The 16,780-nt window shown below is 44.1% G+C and overlaps 1 long non-coding RNA gene across 1 annotated transcript in view; it reads left to right on the top strand.

The window, feature by feature from the left end:
- LOC147114336 (uncharacterized) overlaps positions 1–14,197 on the top strand; it is a 29,321-nt gene extending 15,124 nt beyond the window's left edge. Inside the window, exon 2 of the long non-coding RNA XR_015079167.1 lies at positions 12,809–14,197. This is a non-coding gene — a long non-coding RNA (uncharacterized LOC147114336). The remainder of the gene's footprint in view (positions 1–12,808) is intronic.
- The last annotated feature ends 2,583 nt before the right edge of the window (positions 14,198–16,780 follow it).

Below are 16,780 nucleotides of genomic sequence, written 5' to 3'. Positions count from 1 at the left end.
TTTCTAATGGGGCTAAAAATAAATTTACCTTTAAAGTATTTAAAAATAATAAACCTGTGGAAAAAATGTTTTAATTTTAATTAATTCGCCACTTACCTTGTTAAAAGCAGGCCTTGCGCCTGCTTTTATAAAGTGTAACTTCTGGAGACTTACCCTCCCGGAAAAACCTGGAAAAAAAACGTAAGTTCGATGCGCACGCGCTGCCACTCCGGCGCACGCGTTCCACCTGTCAACCCCTTCTTTCAGGGGAACGGAAGTGCCGGTTTCCCATGCATGCGCAGTGCAGGCATGAAACCGGCACTTCCATTGGGCCTACGGGTGAGTACCCCCTGCGTACTCACCCGTGGAGACCTGAATTTCTGGGCCAATAAGTAGTGATATTGTTTTGCAATGCAATGGTAAGGCCACTGTTAGTGCTGTGTGCAGTTCTGGGCACCACGTTAAGGGAAAGACATTTATATATTAGAGACTGTACAATGTTGATTCACCAAGATGATGCCAGGAGTGGGAAACTGTTGTTATGAGGAGAGAGTTGAGATTATGAAGGGGTTTGATCGGATGAATAGGAAAGGATTATTTCCTTTGGTTTGGGGTGAGGTCCTCAATCCAATTGTCATTACGATGGTGAGGAGAGAGGTTAGGAGAAATTTCTCTACGCAGTGGGTGAAATTGGTCTTGTGCACTAATGCAAATTAGGTGATAGCAAATCAGCAGCCCATTATTCTTTCTCATTGAAGTCAAACGGAAAAGGAAATTGGACGAGAAGTAAAATGAGCTGCCGATTTCACCATCGCCCCATTTGTGCTACTGCCCAGGATCAATTTCACCAACAGAGGGTTTGTCACAGGGAATGGATGAGCCAGACAGTATTACATCTTTTAAAGGAAAGTTGGATAAATATTTAAGTAGATTTTTTAACACTTTCTTTATTGTAGTCTATCTTGAGATAATTAAAACCATTCAACATTACTGCCCTGTTATTCTTATTTATATCTTTGCACTGTCTGCAGATCTCCCTCATTATCTTATCTCCACTGTTTGGTGTGGCTTACAATGCATACTGACAATTGTACCTTTTCTCTTATTTCTTAACTCTATCCATACAGATTTTGTTTTGGTGCAACCACCTTGAATACCCTTGCATTCTAGAGCTGCGACAGAATACTTTACTAATATAGTTATCCACCCACTTATTTCCCTTTCTATCTCTTTTGAAAATGTAATAATCAGGATCCTTATCTGAGGAAGGATGTTCTTGCCATGGAAGGAGTTCAGCGAAGATTCACCAGGCTGACACCTGGGATGGCAGGAATGACGTATGAGGAGAGATTGAGACGATTGGGCTTGTACTCGCTGAAGTTTAGAAGAATGAGAGGGGATCTCATTGAAACTTATAAAATTATGACAGGACTGGCCAAACTAGATGCAGGAAGGATGTTCCCGATGGTCGGGGAGTCCAGAACCAGGGGTCACAGTCTAAGGATAAGGGGAAGGCCATTTAGGACAGAAATGAGGAGGAATTTCTTCAGTGGTGAACCTGTGGAATTCTCTACCACAGAAGGCAGTAGAGGCCAATTCATTAAATATATTCAAGAAGGAGTTGGATATATTTCTTAAGGCTAAAGGGATTAAGGGGTATGCGGAGAAAGCAGGGACTGGGTACTGAATTTGGATGATTGCATTGAATGGCGGAGCAGGCTCGAGGGGCCGAATGGCCTACTCCTGCTCCTATCTTCTATGTTTCTATCTCAGTCCTGTCCAAACCTAATCCCTATGTCCATTGCAATTACTGCATCATATCCCCCTCTAGGTATTAATGCTTCTATCTACTTGTGTTTTGGATGTGTTGTGAATTCACATACAGGCCAATCAACCTAGATTCAATCTTTTGGAATGCAGAGTCAGCACTCAGGAGTAAGAGCTTATCACAAACTGCACATCTTTTTCCTCGTACTGATTTGAATGAGAGGAAATTTGTGTGCAATTTGTGCCCAAGTTCACCATAAGCACTTGCGCCCCACCAGACTCAGGGGTACGGTAGCATAGTGGTTATGTTACTGGACTAGTAATCCAGAGGCCTGGTCTAATGATCCACGGCAGCTGGGGAATTTAAATTCCGTTAAATAAATCTGGAATCAGTAATGGTGTTTGTCGTAAAAACCCATCTGCTTCACTAAAGTCCTTTAGGGAAGGAAATCTGCCATCCTTACCCGGTCTGGCCGATATGTGACTCCAGACCCACAGCAATATGGTTGACTCATAAGAACATAAGAAATAGGAGCAGGAGTAGGCCAATCGGCCCCTCGAGCCTGCTCCACCATTCAATAAGATCATGGCTGATCTGATCCTAACCTCAAATCTTCTATCACTCTGCATCCACCCGAACCCATGTGATCTCCCGGGAGAGGCGAAAAACCAGATAAAGACCCAATGGCCAATTTGGGAGAAAAAAATCTGGGAAATTCCTCTCCGACCCACCTAGGCGATCGAAATTCTTCCAGGAGATCACCCTGTCCCTATATTTTCTACAGTACTTACCTTCTGTAAAGGCGACCTCCACCCCAGCCAGGAACAGGAATAAAACCATCTCCTGAAATCTAACACAGAATTAGAACACAGTAGGAGCAGAACAAGGCTACACGGCCCCTGGGCCCACTCCACTACCCACAGGGCCATGACCATTCCGAACCTAGACTCATGTCCAATTTCCTGCCCGCTCCCCGTAACCCTTAATTCCCTTTACTTCTAGGAAACTATCTATTTCTGTTTTAAATTTATTTAATGATGTAGCTTCCACAGCTTTATGGGGCAGCAAATTCCACAAACCTACCACCCTCTGAGTGAAGAAGTTTCTCCTCATCTCAGTTTTGAATGAGCAGCCCCTTATTTTAAGATTATGCCCCCAAGTTCTAGTTTCGCCCATCATTGGGAACATCCTCACCGCATCCACCCGATCAAGCCCCTTCACAATCTTATATGTTTCAATAAGATCGCCTCTCATTCTTCTGAACTCCAATGAGTAGAGTCCCAATCTACTCAACCTCTCCTCATATGACCACCCCCTCATCCCCGGGATTAACCGAGTGAACCTTCTTTGTACTGGCTCGAGAGCAAGTATGTCCTTTCTTAAGTATGGACACCAAAACTGTATGCAGTATTCCAGGTGCGGTCTCACCAATACCTTGTACAACTGCCCTTTGCGGTTCAAGGTGGTTCACTGCCACCTTCTCAAGGGCAATTGGGGAGGGGCAATAAATGCTGGCCTTGCCAGCGACGCCCACATCCCAGCAACGAATAAAAGAAGGTCTGTGGCCTGAGCACTGAGGAAGAACATCTCCTGCTACTCTTTTCCCTGTTCCGATATTCCATGCCCCTTCCACAACAATATACTTATCTCTTGTTACCTCAAAGACACTGTTTTCCTTCCTCCTTTGGTAATATTTTCTCACTATTTATTTTAGCTAAGCCTTTTGCTTCAATTCCAGCAGTTTTATTAATCCTATATAAATAGAAAATGCTGGAAATTCCCTTTCGTTCTTCCCTGCGCTCCCCCTCTTCCCTGCTTCTGTGCTTGCTTAAAACCTCTTACATCTGTAACATTTTCCAGTTCTGACGAAAGGTCACAGACCTGAAACAATGGCCCAGAATTTCGGGTCCCCACGGGTGAGTATGCACTGGGTACTCACGCGTAGGCCCAACGAAAGTGCCAGTTTCATGCATGCACTGCGCATGCGCGGGAAACCGGAACTTCCGTTCCCTTGAAAGAAGGGGTTGACAGGTGGAACGCGTGCGCCGGAGAGGCAGCGCGTGCGCATCGAACTTACGTTTTTTTGCAGGTTTCTCCGGGAGGGTAAGCCTCCAGCGGTTACACTTTTAAAAAGCAGGCGCACGGCCTGCTTTTAACAAGGTAAGTGGTGAATTAATTAAAATTAAAACACTTTTTCCACATTTTTAAATACTTTAAAGAAATGTAAGTTTATTTTTAGCCCCGTTAGAAAATGTAATTAAGTTTTTCAAAAATTTAAATTATTGTTTAAAATAGTTATTTCATGTAATTTATAGTTATTTTAAAAATGCGATTTAAAAAAAAAAAAAATTATTTGAAGTTTTAGTTATGTTTTGGGGCTTATAGTATTTATAGGTTTGACAGCTCTTCCTGTCAAATTTATGAATGAAGCATTCCCTGCTACCATTGGCTCTCCACGGCTCACGTGATCCCAGGGGACACTTCGAACTAACTGCGCCCCTGGGATACGCAAGCACTGCGCGCCGGCAGTTGGAGCAGGCCCAGGATCGGAATCCCACGCGGGCCCACAGCACAATGGCCGGTGCGCTAGGTAAGTGCAGGTCGGAGGCTTGCACCCACGGGAAGCCCCCGACCCGAATTACTGGGCCGTTAACTCTGTTTCTCTCTCAACAGATGCTGCCTGACCTGCTGAGCGTTTCCAGCATTTCCTGTTTATATTTCAGATTTCCAGCATCCGCAGTGTTTTGACTATTTTTAATAATCCTGCCCTCTGTCTCTAGTCTCAAGCATAGACTTATATCACCCTCAACCTGCCCTGCTAGTTTAAATCCTTTCTTAATACTTCAATAAGACTCTCTTACAAGGTCATTAGTGCTTTTTCAGTTCATGTCAAAACTGTCCCTTCAGTATAAGTTTATCTTGTTCCAGACCTCACTCCAATGCTTCAATAATGTGTATTCTTCCCTCCTGCACAATTGCTGTAGACAGACATAGACCTTCCTAATCTTCCTTTCCTTAACCTGTCCAATGAGGAAGCAATCCAGTGACGATTATCCTTCAGGTCTTGTTTTCAGTTAGTTGCCTAACTCCTTAAACTTCCTCAGCATGACCTCGAAAGTACTTCTATCTATGTCATTAATTCCAACACAGGCAATGACTTTTGGCTGCTCTGCTTCCCTTCCCAGTCTATGACTGCAAAAATGGCAGAGTATTTTCCTGACTATAGAATCTCATTCTAATATCACAGTCCTAATTTTATAGTCCTCCTGCCCGTCAACCCTGGGTAGCCCTTTGTGCCACAGTGCCTCAGTGTCCGATGATCACCCTTCTCTGATTCACTGTTACTGTTCACCCCCTGTTTGTCCAACACTTTAGGGGGTATTTTAATTCCCTCCACCCAGTGAAAACTGGGCGGAATGGGAGTTAAACCCGAATGGCTGTTTATCCCACTCCGATACCGCCCCGCAGTGATTTTAATGCCAGGCAGTTGACTCGGGGTAGCCTGATTACTATGTGCTAATCAGGGTCCTCTTGCTCAGATAGGACCCCAAGGCAATTTTAGCAGACTACTGGCTAGAGAAATCTGACAGATACCCAGCAGAGGTCAGTAAAGTTAAATAAAAAAACTTTTCCATGTGGAACCAGGAGGAGGAGCATTGCTCTTCTGCATCCCACAAGAAAAATCTGAGTCCCTTTCCCCACCGTCCCCTCCTTCCCACCTACGGCACCCTGCCCAATCCCTCGCCCACTCGCACGACTTACTTCAGTACTGATGGGTAAGTCAATTTGTGAAAAGGACAATTGTTAACAAATTTAAATAAACATCATTATTTGCCTGAAACTTTGAGCGTTCAATCTTAATATTGTTGGAACGTCTTTTTGAAAAAGCATTTGGAGTGATTCAATGGAATGTTTATACGTTTGGGGTTCTGACATTGTAAATGTTTACAGGAAGTAAGGTTGTGGACAGTAAGTGCATGCTATATGTGAGATATAAAAAAAATATATAGATAAAATCCCCAGGCCCGGATGAAATGTATCCCAGGCTGCTGTGTGAGGCAAAGGAGGAGATTGCGGGGGCTCTAACACATATATTCAGGACCTCTCTGGCCACAGGGGATGTGCCAGAGGACTGGAGAACCGCTAATGTAGTACCATTATTCAAGAAGGGTAGTAGGGAAAAACCGGGGAACTACAGGCCAGTGAGCCTAACATCAGTGGCAGGAAAATTATTGGAAAAAATCCTGAGGGACAAAATTTGTCTCCACTTGGAGAGGCAAGGATTAATCAGGGATAGTCAACATGGCTTTGTCAAGGGAAGATCATGTCTGACTAATTTGATTGAATTTTTTGAGGGGGTGACTAGGTGTGTGGATGAGGGTAACGCAGTGGATGTGGTATACATGGATTTCAGTAAGGCCTTCGATAAAGTCCCGCACAGGAGACAGGTCAAGAAGGTAAGAGCCCATGGAATCCAGGGTGCCTTGGCACATTGGATACAAAACTGGCTTAGTGGCAGAAGGCAGAGGGTGATGGTCGAAGGTTGTTTTTGTGACTGGAAGCCTGTGGCCAGTGGGGTACCACAGGGATCGGTGCTGGGTCCCTTGCTGTTTGTGGTCTACATTAATGACTTGGATATGAATGTAAAGGGTATGATCAGTAAGTTCGCGGATGATACAAAAATTTGTAGGGTGGTAAATAGCGAGGAGGGTAGCCTCAGTCTGCAGGACGATATAGATGGGTTGGTCAGATGGGCGGAACAGTGACAAATGGAATTTAACCCGGAAAAGTGCGAGGTGATGCACTTTGGGGGGACTAACAAGGCAAAGGAATACACAATGAATGGAAAGACCCTAGGCAAGATGGAGGGTCAGAGGGATCTGGGTGTGCAAGTACACAGATCCCTGAAGGCGGCGGAACAGGTGGATAAGGTGGTAAAAAAGGCATATGGGATACTTGCCTTCATTAGCCGAGGCATTGAATATAAGAGCAAGGAGGTTATGATGGAGCTGTATAAAACACTGGTTAGGCCACAGCTGGAATACTGTGTGCAGTTCTGGTCGCCACACTACAGGAAGGATGTGATCGCGTTAGAGGGTGCAGAGGAGGTTCACCAGGATGTTACCAGGGCCGGAGCGCTTCAGCTATGAAGAGAGACTGGGCAGATTGGGTTTGTTTTCCTTGGAGCAGAGGAGGTTGAGGGGGGACATGATTGAGGTGTACAAAATTATGAGGGGCATAGATAGGATGGATGCTGAGGAGCTTTTTCCCTTAGTAGAGGGGTCAATAACTAGGGGGCATAGATTCAAGGTAAAGGGCGGGAGGTTTAGAGGGGATTTGAGAAAGAACTTTTTCACCCAGAGGGTGGTTGGAGTCTGGAACTCACTGCCTGAAAGGGTTGTGGAGGCAGAAACCCTCACAACATTTAAGAAGCATTTGGATGTGCACTTGAAATGCCATAGCATACAAGGCTACGGGCCAAATGCTGGAATATGGGATTAGATTAGACAGGGCTTGATGGCCGGCGCGGACACGATGGGCCGAAGGGCCTCTATCCGTGCTGTATTACTCTATGACTCTATGGGGCTAGATTTTCAGTTGCTTGCGCCAGCAGTTAGCGCCTTAAGAGAAGTGATTTTCGGGCGCTATTCGTGTAGCGCCCGGGCGCAGCGCAGTTTGCGCCCCGCCCCAAATTAAGTTGCCCGTTAGCGCCGGCGCAAAGTTTAGCGGCCGCCCGGATGCGTGCGCAGAAAATGACGTCATATCCTCGTGCAACGCCCTTTGGCCGCCCCGAATCCAAACTTCAGTCGGACCGCCCCATTCTGCGGCTGGCGTCCAGAGCGTTTGTAAAATGGAACGCAACACACCCTGGGGAGCGCAAATTAAAGGGCACTCCTCCTGCACTATAAACGGCAGTCTGCATGTGTTGTGTGGAAGGATCCAGTGTGTTGTTGTGAACGGTGTCTCCTCCTCCTCCTCCTCCTCCTAAAAAAACACATGCACCCTTCCCCTTTAAGAGCTCAGAGTGTCTGCCGTGCGCTGCGCCCGAGCTCGGGCGCTGCGCTCTGCACCGCCGGCTTAGCGCCTAAAGATAGTAGTGGAACGCCTCTTTTAGCGCTCCACCAACCTCTTAGGGCGAAGCCACTGAATTTCCGGCAACGGGGCGCTACTTTGGGGCGGCTGCTAACTTCGGGCGGGCGCTAAGGTTAGTGCCCCAAAACTGCCTATACTGAAAATCTAGCCCTATGACTCTATGACTCTATATGTGTATGTTCACTTTTTATGGGTACTCAAGGAACACATCTATACAGCTTCTGTTACACACATCAAAGATTATAGCTGGACAATAATACATAAATCAACATTATGTATTGTTGAGATGATTTTTGACTTTGTGAAAAAGATATGGATAAAATTGCCAGAAAAAATGAACATGGTGACTATAACCAATAAATATTTTTCATCGTTGGAGGGATGCTGTGTCAAGCATTTCATTGGATTCAGCTTATTTTTTTGACTATCATGAGTTTGGGGATTTTCACCTTGTTGACCACCCAAGTAGGCCGAGGAACTTTCATGGGTAATGTTGGTAGGAGCTGTTCAGTGATGCATGAAACACCGAGATCAGGTATTCTCCCAGTTAATCGAAAACATCTCTGGATAAGAGTTCTTCTGGTTGACTTCCTGAAGAGTTCATCTGTTCCACACTTTTAGAAAACATCAAAGATCTTTTGAAAGAATGGCATTAAGGTTTTGCTCGAAATAGCCAGCAGCGGATGATGGTAAGGAACCCACCAGAAGAACTCTTCCCCCTACAAACTTTATTCACAGCAATATTCGCGAAATCAAAATGCCTCCAAACTCTCCTAATGAGAGGGAGGAGCTGACAGAAATTAGTATCTCTAGGGATATGGTGTTGGGTAAGTTGAGGGGACTGAAGGCCGACAAATCCCCGGGGCCTGATAAACTACATCCTAGGGTACTTAAGGAGGTGGCCCTGGAGATAGCAGATGCTCTAAGGATCATCTTCCGGAACTCCATTGACTCGGGAACAGTACCCGTGGATTGGAGGGTAGCTAATGTTACCCCAATATTTAAAAAGGGGGGTAGAGAGAAAGCAGGGAATTATAGACCAGTAAGCCTCACATCGGTTGTGGGCAAAATGCTAGAGTCCATTATTAAGGATAAAATAGCGGAGCACTTGACAAATGGGGAAAGGATCGGACAGAGTCAACATGGATTTACAAAGGGTAAATCGTGTTTGACTAATCTGCTGGAATTTTTTGAGGAAGTAACTGGTAAAATAGATGGGGGAGAGCCAGTGGATGTGGTGTACCTTGACTTCCAGAAAGCCTTCGATAAGGTTCCACACAAAAGATTATCATGCAAAATTAAGGCTCATGGGATTGGGGGCAAAGTATTAACGTGGATAGAGAACTGGCTGGCGGATAGAAAACAGAGAGTTGGAATAAACGGCTCGTTTTCGGAGTGGCAGGCAGTGACCAGCGGGGTGCCGCAAGGATCTGTCCTGGGACCCCAGCTGTTCACAATATATATAAATGATCTGGATCAGGGAATTGGATGCAATATTTCCAAATTCGCTGACGACACTAAACTAGGAGGAGGGGTGGGCTCTGATGAGGATGTCAGGAGGCTACAGTGCGATTTGGACAGGTTGGGGGAATGGGCGGATACGTGGCAGATGCACTATAATGTGGATAAATGCGAGGTTATCCACTTTGGGGGTAAAAACAGGAGGGTAGATTATTATCTAAATGGCAATAGATTGGGAGATGGGGAAGTGCAGAGGGACCTGGGTGTTCTTGTGCACCAGTCACTGAAGGAGAGCATGCAGGTGCAACAGGCGATTAAGAAGGCAAATGGTATGTTGGCCTTCATATCAAGGGGGTTCGAGTATAGGAATAGGGATACCTTACTACAGCTGTACAAGGTGCTGGTGAGACCGCATCTGGAGTATTGTGTACAGTTTTGGTCGCCCCATCTGCGGAAGGATGTTCTTGCCATGGAAAGAGTGCAACGGCGATTCACCAGGCTGATACCTGGAATGGCGGGAATGACCTACGAAGAGAGATTAAATAGTTTGGGCTTGTACTCACTGGAGTTTAGAAGATTGAGAGGGGATCTCATCGAAACATATAAAATTATGGCAGGCCTGGACAGGCTGAATTCAGAGAGAATGTTTCCAATGGCCGGGGAGCACAGAACCAGGGGCCACAGTCTAAAAATAGCGGGCAAATCATTTAAAACAGAGATGAGGAAGAATTTCTTCACTCAAAGAGTGGTGAGCCTGTGGAATTCCCTGCCACAGAGGGCTGTGAAGGCTAATTCAATAAATATTTTCAAGAGAGAATTGGATATATTTCTGAAGGCTAAGGGGATTAAGGGTTACGGAGAAAAGGCGGGGACGGGGTACTGAACTGGTAAGATCAGCTATGATCTCAGACGAAGATCAGCCATGATCTCATTGAATGGCGGAGCAGGCTCGAAGGGCCGAATGGCCTACTCCTGTTCCTATCTCTCTATGTTTCTCTATGTTTCTCTATGAATGTTTAAAATAGGGCTGCTCTGGCCCAGACACAGTGTAAACAAACCTAGATTTGGATTATTTTACAAATGATTATGTTAAATTGATATAATCTGTTGATGATAATACCTATTTCACAAATGTGCAATAAATGCCTCAATCTTCTCGAGCCATAAAATAAAATATTCCTTATTAATTGAGTTGGCTACTGAATTGATCCATGGGTCTGTTTTATGCAATTTTGAAGAACTCACATTCAAAATAGTTAGTGGAGTACTTTAAAATGTACATTTAAAAATCCAGAATCTTGCCAGCCCTGTGGAGGCGGGTTTGGAGGCGGGGCTGTCGGGAAAATGGCAGAATCTGGGGATGGGTGCCCATCCTGCCCCCAACCCGCTTCCGCGCCATCTTCCCAGGAGGCGGGAAGCCAACAGGTAGTTAACAGGCAGATAAGAGGATTATCCCCATTTTACCCACACAAGTGTGGGCTTCCCGAAGGCTGTGAACCCCGCCAGGGTCACCGAGGTGAGCAGTGGGTCTGCGGGGGTCTGAGGGGTGCAAAAGAGCGCTGTGAAGGTAAGTAATTGGTGAAAGTGTGGAGAGGTAAGTATGTGAGTGGAAAGTGATAGAAAATGTTTACTTACCTTTGTCTCTTCCTGCAGGCTTCAAACGTTGGGGATGCGGAGAGTCTTGCATCTCCGCGGCAGAGATGACAGATGGCTGCTGCATTCTCCAGTGCAACAACCATCTAATTTCTGCTCACAAAAGATGTTTGATGAGCCTTGAATACAAGAACTCATCAAAGATTCATCTGTCAAAAATCTTTGACAGATGAAACATCATATGCTGATGTTCTCTGTAACCGACTTCCCCTTAATTGGCCTGCTAAACCCGCTGGGCGAGCTTAACAAGGTCAACCAAGAGAAAATAGCGTGGGTTGGCCAGAAGTTGATGGAGGCGGGACTAAAACCCGACAAGTGGGAGTCCCGCCTCCAAAAGCTCCCCATTGGCAAAATCCAGCCCCAAGTAATTTCGATTTGTATTGCTTGAAGTGTGGAGCAGCGTGACATCCTGATCTAGGAGTAAAAGGTAATAATTATGTTAAATCCTACTTGGGGTTCTTGAGCACAAAATCTAGGCTGTTACTTAGGTGTAGTACTGAGTGTTAGCTATACTGTTGGAAATGTGTTTTTCAAATGCATATCTGCCCTCTCAGGTGGACATAAAAGATCCCATGGCACTATTTGAAGAAGAGCAGGGGCATTCTACCCGGTGTGCTGCCAATATTTATCACTCAACCAACATCACTGACACAGATTATCTAGTTATTACCTCATTGTTGTTTGTGGGACCTTGCTGTGTGCAAATTGGCTGCCAGGTTAGCTACATTACAACACTGACTACATTTCAAAAGTACGTAATTGGCTGTAAAGTGCTTTGGGATGTCCTAGGGTCATGCAAAGCACCATATAAATGCAAGTTCTTTATTTCTTATGTATTTAAATATATTAAAGGCAGCTGTTAGTTAAGTGGAAAGCAACATTTTTGAAAAATATTTTACCATATAAATTAAGTACTATTAGTTGCCACTATTACCTAGGTATTAGAGCAATGTTCTGAGTATTAGATAATAATTGTATTGCATCTGTAGGTTTTCTTGTAAAACACAACAGATTATGGCCCAGAAATTCGGGTCTCCACAGGTGAGTACGCACGAGGTACTCACCCGTAGGCCCAATGGAAGTGCCGATTTCCTGCATGCACTGCGCATGCACGGGAAACCGGCACTTCCGTTCCCCTGAAAGAAGGGGTTCAGAGTTCGAACACGTGCGCAGGAGAGGCTGCGCATGCGCATCGAACTTGCGTTTTTTTTGCAAGTTTTCCCGGGAGGGTAAGTCTGCAGAAGTTACACATTTAAAAAGCAGGTGTAAGGCCTGCTTTTTACAAGGTAAGTGGTGAATTAATTAAAATTAAAACATTTTTTCCACAGGTTTATTATTTTTAAATACTTTAAAGCAGGGTAAGTTTATTTTTAGCCCCGTTAGAAAATAAAATTATATTTTTCAAAAATTTAAATTATTGTTTAAAATAGTTATTTCATGTAATTTATAGTTTATTTAAAAAATGTGATTTAAAAGAAATGTATTTGAAGATTTAGTGATGTTTTGGGGCCCGTAGTATTTCTAAGTTTTGACAGCACTTCCTGTCAAACTTATGAATGGAGCATTCCCTGCTCCGATTGGCTCCCCATGGCCCACGTGATCCCAGGGGACGCATCGAACTAACTGTGCCCCTGGGATACGCAAGCACTGCACGCCGGCAGCTGGAGCAGGCCCCGGATCGGAATTCCACGGGGGCCCAAAACTCAATGGCCGGCGCGCAAGGTAAGTGCAGGTTGGGGGCTTGCACCCGCGGGAAGCCCATAACCCGAATTTCTGGGCCAATATCAATTTAACATAAGCATTTGTAAGATAATCCATTACTAATGTTGTAATACACTATTAAAATTGTTTCAGACCACGGTAGCGCATCATTATCTCTAGGAGCGGACAGTCAAGGCCAGACTTCCAGGTGTGGACCACGTTACAATCACGATCGACCAAATGAGCACAAATATAATAATACAGGAGACGTCTCCATGCTTACCTCCCCACAAGACCAACTAATGCATGGAACCTACAACTTCAAGCAATGGGGAGAAGAATGAAATGTATTAAAGATACTACCGAGAAAGCGAATGAAACTACGAGTTCAGTGGGATCCTACTTTGAGGACAGCGTTCATGGGAGAATGGTTGATGATAATACAAAAAAAATGAATGAAATTGGGAATCAGGGTCCTTCGAATATTTTTGTCTTGTTGGACTTTATTTTTTTATTAATTCTCGGGATGTGGGCGTCGCTGGCAAGGCCGGCATTTATTGCCTATCCCTAGTTGTCCTTGAGAAGGTGGTGGTGGGCCGCCTTCTTGAACCACTGCAGTCCGTGTGGTGAAGGTACTCCCACTATTTCCGGACTGACGCCTTTGTGAGCCAAACTGTTGCAAGGATATTGTGAAATAATCTCTCCAACTCCACCCTATAATATGAAACATTAGAAATTTACCAAGATGTGTTTAAACCGACCTAAGAACATCTACACATATTTGGAGAACTATCTTTTTCAGAGTTCAGCAATTTACATGTACCTAAGTTCTTAGTAACGCGCTATTGGTCATTGATATATTTTTCATCAAATTAAAATGCTATTGAAATGTAACATCACTACCGTAACATGATCTTTATAGAATGCTGTGAATTGTACAAATGGTATATTGAAAACTAAATAACCAATACTGGCTTCAGAAATATAATTATTTACCAGCCTACAATTTAGCCTCGATCGAACTGATTGTTTTTTTTTACACATTGCTGGCTCACTGAAACAAACTGAGGTTAAGTCTTCGTTATTTTGTGATCATGTTTCAGGAGATATCAATGAAGAATTTGCACTGTTACACTGATACGGAACAGACGGACTGGTTTTAAGCTTTGAAGCCTTTATGTTTTCACTGGGAGATAAACGCGTTTAAGTTCACCCAACTTTCACATTTGGGAATTGTTTTAAACAAATGGTTTAACATGAGCAACGTCAAGTTGCAAATGAATACTTGAACTAAATCATTCTATCTATCCGTCTCTCTATCGCTTTTGATTAGAAATCGAGGTTGAAGAAAGTGAAGATGACTGATTCTACAAATTAATTAGAAAAAAATAAAATTGTCGCAGTTTCTTTGCAAGATATTATTTGTGCACTGCTTTTAAGTTCTATGTTCTGCAACCAAAATAAGATGGAATTGTGGCAAGTGCTATTTTGTATGTGAGGTGCATTTTGATTCTGCTTCAATAAATGTATTCTATAACTGTGTACTTTGCTTCTTTATTTCGTGTGGCCGTAATTATTGATGGCTATAATTGGCACTACCAATACATGTGGCTAACAGTCCATTGCTCTCACAGTTTAATTTAGCCTTGTCAAATGGATCTTTGTATTGACTTTTGTGGCTTTGACTGCAACTTGTCTAACGAGCAAAACCTTGCTCTTGATCAAAATCTCTCCATCCGGCTATATTTTTCACCCTGCCCAAACTGCCACGGTGACAGGTTCCATATTGTCAAGTCACATATAGTCTGTGAACCTCCTCCTCCTTCGAGCTCCTCACTTTGTCGCCTCCTTATTCAAATCATTATTTTCTATTGTTGCCCACCCTCCACCCACAAAATTCATCCCGAGTTTCTCATCGAGACATGCTCCCTTCTTTCGTGTCTCAGCTTGTGAACTGTGACTCCTCATCATCAGTTATTTGAATCAGCTCCCCTTACCTTCTCACTTTAGAATTTTAGACCATCCTATCCTCCCGAAACACTTCCCTGAACAACAACTTGCATTTATATAGCACATTTAATGTAGAAAAATGCTTCAACAATGGATAATCAGACAAAAATTGACACCGAGCCAAAGAAGGAAATTTTAGAAGCTTGATCAAAGAGGTAGGTTTTAATGAGGGTCTTAAAACAGAGAGTTTGAGAGGCTTAAAGCTTTAGGGAGAGAAATCTAGAGCTTGGAGCCTAACCGTCTGAATGTACGCCCGCTAATCAGGGGGCAAAGGGATTGAATAGAAATGTCATTCAATATGATCATGGCTGACCTCTATCTCAATACCATATTCCTGCTCTCTCCCCATACCCCTTGATGCCTTTTGTGTCTAGAAATCTATTTATCTCCTTAAATATATTCAGTGAATTGGCCTCCACAGCATTTTGTGGTAGAGAATTCCACAGGTTTACCACCCTCTGAGTGAAGAAATTTCTCCTCATCTCATTCCCAAATGTTCTACCTCATATCCTGAGACTGTGACCCCTGGTTCTAGACCCCCCAGCCAGGGGAATCATCCTCCCTGTATCCAACCTGTCTAGCCCTGTCAGAATATTATACGTTTCAATGAGGTTCCCTCTCATTCTTCTAAACTCTAGTGAATACAGGCCTAATCGACCCAATCTCTCCTCATACGACAGTCTTGCCATCCCAGGAATCAGTCTGGTGAACCTTCGCTGCACTCCCTCTATAGCAAGTATATCCTTTCTTAGGTACATAAGAACATAAGAAGTAGGAGCAGGAGTAGGCCATACGGCCCCTCGGGCCTGCTCCGCCATTCAATAGGATCATGGCTGATCCGAATCTAGACTCACGTCCACTTCCCTGCCCTCTCCCCGTAACCCCTAATTCCCTTATCTGCTAGGAAACTGTCTATTTCCATTTTAAATTTATTTAATGTTGCAGCTTCCACAGCTCTCTGGGGTAGCAAATTCCATAGATTTACTATCCTCTGAGTGAAGAAGTTTCTCCTCATCTCAGTTTGAAAGGGCAGCCCCTTATTCTAAGATTATGCCCCCTAGTTCTAGTCTCACCCATCAGTGGAAACATTCTCACCGCATCCACCCGATCAAGCCCCCTCACAATCTTATATGTTTCGATAAGATCGCCTCTCATTCTTCTGAACTCCAATGAGTAGAGTCCCAACCTACTCAACCTTTCCTCATACGTCAACCCCCTCATCTCCGGAATCAACCGAGTGAACCTTCTCTGAACCGCCTCGAGAGCAAGTATATCTTTTCTTAAATATGGAAACCAAAACTGCACGCAGTATTCCAGGTGTGGCCTCACCAATACCCTGTATAACTGAAGCAAGACTTCCCTGTTTTTATACTCCATCCCCCTTGCAATAAAAGCCAAGATTCCATTGGCCTTGCTGATCACCTGCTGCACCTGCATACTAACTTTTTGTGTTTCATGCACCAGGACCCCCAGATCCCTTTGTAGTGTAGCACTTTGCAGTTTCTCTCCATTTAGATAATAACTTGCTCTTTGATTTTTTCTGCCAAAGTGCATAACCTCACACTTTCCAACATTATATTGCATCTGCCAAATCTCTGCCCACTCACTTAGCCTGTCTATGTCCTTTTGCAGGTTTTTTATGTCCTCCTCACTCACTGCTTTCCCTCCCATCTTTGTATCGTCGGCAAACTTGGATATGTTGCACTCGGTCCCTTCCTCCAAATCATTAATATAGATTGTAAAGAGTTGGGGTCCCAGCACTGACCCCTGCGGAACACCACTGGTTACTGACTGCCAGCCCGAGAACGAACCATTTATCCCAACTCTTCGTTTTCTGTTAGATAGCCAATCTTCCACCCATGCCAATATATTAGCCCCAATCCCGTGATTTTTTTTATCTTGATCAGTAATCTTTTATGTGGAACCTTGTCAAATGCCTTTTGGAAGTCCAAATATACTACATCCACTGGTTTCCCTTTATCCACCCTATATGTTATGTCCTCAAAGAATTTGAGCAAATTTGTCAAACATGACTTCCCCTTCATAAAACCAAGCTGAATCTGTCCTATTCAATTATGTTTATCCAAATGCTCTGTTACTGTTTCCTTAATAATG

This window comes from Somniosus microcephalus, chromosome 8 (assembly GCF_052327205.1).
Source record: "Somniosus microcephalus isolate GS21.2 chromosome 8, FLI_Smic_1.0, whole genome shotgun sequence".
NCBI lineage: Eukaryota > Metazoa > Chordata > Chondrichthyes > Squaliformes > Somniosidae > Somniosus > Somniosus microcephalus.
The sequence above is the reverse complement of the archived record's forward strand: the minus strand, read 5'-3'. Positions and strand labels throughout refer to the sequence as shown.